The sequence below is a fragment of the Rhynchophorus ferrugineus genome, unplaced genomic scaffold, assembly GCF_030347505.1.
Source record: "Rhynchophorus ferrugineus isolate W39M unplaced genomic scaffold, kcgeb_rfMv2 rfM10, whole genome shotgun sequence".
Classification (NCBI taxonomy): domain Eukaryota; kingdom Metazoa; phylum Arthropoda; class Insecta; order Coleoptera; family Curculionidae; genus Rhynchophorus; species Rhynchophorus ferrugineus.
This window is the reverse complement of record NW_027472589.1, coordinates 5,949,054-5,954,566: the sequence shown is the minus strand read 5'-3', so window position 1 is coordinate 5,954,566 and position 5,513 is coordinate 5,949,054. Positions and strand designations below refer to the sequence as shown.

At 26.4% G+C, this 5,513-nt stretch overlaps 1 long non-coding RNA gene across 1 annotated transcript; it reads right to left on the bottom strand.

Annotated features, from left to right (window-relative positions):
• Positions 1-2,216: 2,216 nt before the first annotated feature.
• Positions 2,217-3,156, bottom strand: LOC143203385 (uncharacterized). The gene is made up of 3 exons (XR_013007327.1): positions 3,020-3,156; positions 2,586-2,709; positions 2,217-2,456 (listed from the first exon to the last, which is right to left on the bottom strand). It is a non-coding gene; the product is annotated as an uncharacterized LOC143203385 (long non-coding RNA).
• Between the last annotated feature and the right edge of the window lie 2,357 nt (positions 3,157-5,513).

Sequence of the window (5,513 nt, the reverse complement as noted above, 5' to 3'; positions counted from 1 at the left end):
CATGTTATACTAATAATTTTTTTAATCAGAAAATCCACGGACAACATACTATATCTGCTTGAGTTTCAAATTTTGATGCAAAATTTGATATAGTGCGTTTTCCTTGAATTTTTCGTTTAAAAAAATGTATCCAATATTTGAGACCGACTATATGTGTTAAAATAATTTACGTCAATTTGGCGAAGGATACTCCACCATATTGCTCCTATAGTCCGTCTCACATGTTATACTAATAATTTTTTTAATCAGAAAATCCACGGACAACATACTATATCTGCTTGAGTTTCAAATTTTGATGCAAAATTTGATATAGTGCGTTTTCCTTGAATTTTTCGTTTAAAAAAATGTATCCAATATTTGAGACCGACTATATGTATTAAAATTATTTACGTCAATTTGGCGAAGGATACTCCACCATATTGTTCCTATAGTCCGTCTCATATGTTATATTAATAATTTTTTTAATCAGAAAATCCACGGACAACATACTATATCTGCTTGAGTTTCAAATTTTGATGCAAAATTTGATATAGTGCGTTTTCCTTGAATTTTTCGTTTAAAAAAATGTATCCAATATTTGAGACCGACTATATGTGTTAAAATAATTTACGTCAATTTGGCGAAGGATACACCACCATATTGCTCCTATAGTCCGTCTCACATGTTATACTAATATTTTTTTTAATCAGAAAATCCACGGACAACATACTATATCTGCTTGAGTTTCAAATTTTGATGTAAATTTTGATATAGTGCGTTTTCCTTGTATTTTTCGTTTAAAAAAATGTATCCTGTATTTGAGACCGACTATATGTATTAAAATTATTTACGTCAATTTGGCGAAGGTTACTCCACCATATTGCTCCTATAGTCCGTCTCACATGTTATACTAATAATTTTTTTAATCAGAAAATCCACGGACAACATACTATATCTGCTTGAGTTTCAAATTTTGATGTAAATTTTGATATAGTGCGTTTTCCTTGAATTTTTCGTTTAAAAAAATGTATCCTATATTTGAGACCGACTATATGTATTAAAATTATTTACGTCAATTTGGCGAAGGATTCTCCACCATATTGCTCCTATAGTCCGTCTCACATGTTATACTAATAATTTTTTTAATCAGAAAATCCACGGACAACATACTATATCTGCTTAAGTTTCAAATTTTGATGTAAATTTTGATACAGTGCGTTTTCCTTGTATTTTTCGTTTAAAAAAATGTATCCTGTATTTGAGACCGACTATATGTATTAAAATTATTTACGTCAATTTGGCGAAGGATACTCCACCATATTGCTCCTATAGTCCGTCTCACATGTTATACTAATAATTTTTTTAATCAGAAAATCCACGGACAACATACTATATCTGCTTAAGTTTCAAATTTTGATGCAAAATTTGATATAGTGCGTTTTCCTTGAATTTTTCGTTTAAAAAAATGTATCCAATATTTGAGACCGACTATATGTGTTAAAATAATTTACGTCAATTTGGCGAAGGATACTCCACCATATTGCTCCTATAGTCCGTCTCAAATGTTATATTAATAATTTTTTTAATCAGAAAATCCACGGACAACACACTATATCGGCTTGAGTTTCAAATTTTGATGTAAATTTTGATATATTGTTTTTTCCTTGAATTTTTCTTTGTTTGTTTTTGTTTTGTTGGAAAAATGTTTCCAATATTTTAGATCGACTATATATGTTAAAATTATTTACGTCAATTTGGCGAACGAAATTCCATCATATGGCAACTATAGTCCGTCTCAGATTTTTTTTTTCATAAAAAAATACACAGACTATTATGATATGTTATATATATGCTTTTTGGCGAAGGCCAATAATGCTTTATGCCAAAAAATCACAAAGAAATAAAAAAAAAAGAAAAGTAATTGAGTAGGCAGCTTAATATATCAATAAGTGTATATTTGGTTGACGGTCAATAGACCAAAATCTATTAAAGCCAATCTAGGTATTTTAATTTCTTCTAGTTTGTATATTTGGTGGACTATATATTGAGATCTAATTTTGAAATCTAGTATTGGATGTCTTAAGGGATTAGGATAAACGAATGATAAAGAAACATCATCTTTAAAAATAATATCTTTATTCTTTAATTTTGTTTCTAAGCAGCACTGACATTTAAAAGTAATCCTAAAAATCTTAACAAACATATATTTTTATAGTATTGTTATCTTATACAGAAATTTATTAACTAGTTACATAAAATCGACATAATCGCGCAAACAAATACATATGGTGATATAAAATCACGCTCTAAATCCATTTTGTTAATTTTATGATAAACAATTGTAGAATATTCTTAACTATTACTAGGTAGATCTTAATAATATCTTCTTCCTTTTGATGATACAGCAACATCTGTAGAACCATCTCTCCATATCTTCTTCCATTCGTATATCATAAATGACTTGACTTGAGCTGTTCCTGAAACAAAATAATATAGAAGAATATGTATATTAAAATGACAAGATGCTGTAGCACATACTTTGGGTTATCAATTAATACTTGAGAATAGTATAAACATTCATAAATGATTTTTAGATTATAACTTACCAGCTATATCACAGCTATTTGGTGAAGGAATTCCTTTTGCAGACATCATGGTCGCAGTATAAATCTGATTGGATGGATAATTGGAGGTGACCAAGGCTCTACCACTTCGCTTCATATTCATTAACTGAAAAGTCCAATAATAACATAAATGCAAGCTGTTATAAATTACTTATTATAAACTTAACGTATATTACTATGATACCGATTCAGATGATTTTGTATTGTAATTTTATCCATTTTTGTAGTATCACACATATTTTAAGAATGAAAGTAACAGGCGTAGATATAATTTAAATTTCTAATAATAATTACAGTAAATTGAATAAATAAATTGCAAAGTGCTTAAAAGTATATCAACTTTCCTATGCTTAATACTAGAAAATAGTAAGTCCTACATTAGACATTCATAAAAGATTTTTAGAATTGCAATTTACCTGCTGTATCACGGCTATTTGTTGAAGTGACTCAACCAAGGCCCAGTTATTCAGATGTCAGTGTAAATCGTTGCTGTACTAGCAACATCCATATGTAGTGATCTTTAATTGGAGGTGATAAGGGAGTAGAACGTCATATTTATTAACTGAAAAGTACAATAACATCATAAATGCAGAGGGTAACCAACACTATTAATAAAAGTATAATAATAATGTACATAATGACTAATATAATCATTCAGCTTATTTTGTCATGCTTAAACAGTGTTGTAGTGTCCTTAATATTTCAAGTATGAAGCTAACAAACGCAGATATGTTTTAAATTTGAAGTAAGAAACTAATGATTAACAACTTAATGATTAAAAATTTTTAAAAAATACCTTCGCCATTTTGACTCTGATATTAAAATATAATTCCTGGTTTTGGCATCTAGTTACTTTAAGGTGAGTCATTTGAATCTGTATATAATAAAACAAGAAAAAGCGTTTGAATATGTTTTGTAGCGATTACGTGGAGAAATTATTTGGTTTTATTTAATTATTTATTTTATACTTATAACAAGAGATACATAGAATTTTTACTGTATTAAGCATTATAATTTGTAACAGAAATCGATTTACTTACTTGAAATAGTAGCATTGGATATGGATATGCTTCTAGTAACTTTGTATCTTTGATTTAATACATATCAAGCAAACCACAAGCTTTAATTTGAAAGTACAACTAACATAACTTTTATAATTTAATTCAAACAATCTTTTTAATGAAAATAAGTATATACTGAACTATTGAATACTGAATATTCAGTGTCTCACTAGCTTATCTCTAGAAACTCTTTTCCAATGCTATTTTTCTCAAGAAACGTATACTTGATTTTTTAATGTTGAGTTTTGGCGAAGGTGCTGGTAACACAACTATTAAGTATTCGAACTCACGACCAATTAATTTCGTTTTTAGTCAATCATATATACGTAATGCGATATATTAAGTTGCTGAATTTTTTCTATTTAATAATAAAGAGATAAATTCTTTTATGTTTTATTATTTATTGTAACTTTATAGCGAAGATAATTTAATTTGCTTTCAAAATGTGAATAAATTGATATAAATCATATGATATATATCAATATTATTGTTATAGTTTATATTTATATTTATTTATTTTTACAGATTATATTTATATTTATTTTTAAATATTATATTTATATGTATATTTAATTGAATAAATTTATTAAAAAAAAAGGTTTTTTATTAAATTTCATTGGTCAATTAAACATGACGTCAAGGCTGTCACGTTCCAAATATTAATAATGAGCCAATCAAATGTCTATAGTAAAATATTTTTCTTACAGGTGTCTGTAATGGAGATTTAAATTGACCAATAAAATTACTTGAATGGCCTATTATGGCTCCCTCTGGATGTTGGACAAAGCAAAACTTTGCGCCAGAGTCCCCTATTAAGTTGTATCTCTATTATTCTATGCTGATAACTTTATATTTTGTAGTACACTGATATTGTTAATTAATAAATGATTACAGTTTGAAGATTATTTAGTATGCAATATATTTGATTTCGTCAATATTGTTTACCTTTATGTATAAAAGTCCACATATTGCTGATACACAATCCTCATACGAGCTTAATTTCTGCTCATCTTGATCTTGATACTGAGACATCATGAGATGAAAGCGCTATTTGGCATTGTCCCCTAAATAAATATAAGAAAATAAATGAAGTGAATATAGTGAAAATTAATATCTTGTCATGATATAAATTTTATTATAGTTAGTATATACAATTAGTTATGTTTATAATTATTTTGAAAATGTTTTCCGTTGCTTTGTATGTAATTATATTAAATCATGTATTTATTTCAATGTTTATATTATAGAAAATGTGTATGGTATGGTTTGTTAAAAATGTATTAATATGGTTATTATAACAGTAAAAATTTCTTAGGTTTATTCACCATTTCTTTGTAATTTATAAGAAATATAAAGTAACTTCAAGATTTAAATATGTATTTTAATTAATATCATTTGAATTATAGTAATTATATGTTTGAATAATAATTGTTTTATGATATAGTAGAAGTGTATAACAGATCATAATCGCTAGAATAGATTTTGTTTTTAGTATATGTGTACCTTCGCCATTTCGTTCCCAAAACATATTTAAAAATAAATGTAAAATTTAAAAAAGGATAAAAAATTAAACCTAAATTAACATTGGTAAATAAATATAAGAAAATAAATGAAATAAATGTAATGAAAATTAATATCTTGTCAGGATATAAATTTTATTTTAGTTAGTATATACAATTAGTTATGTTTAGAATTATTTTGAAAATGTTTTCCGTTGCCTTGTATGTAATTATATTAAATCATGTATTTATTTCAAAGTTTATATTATAGAAAATGTGTATAGTATGGTTTGTTAAAAATGTATTAATATGGTTATTATAACAGTAAAAATTTCTTAGGTTTATTCACC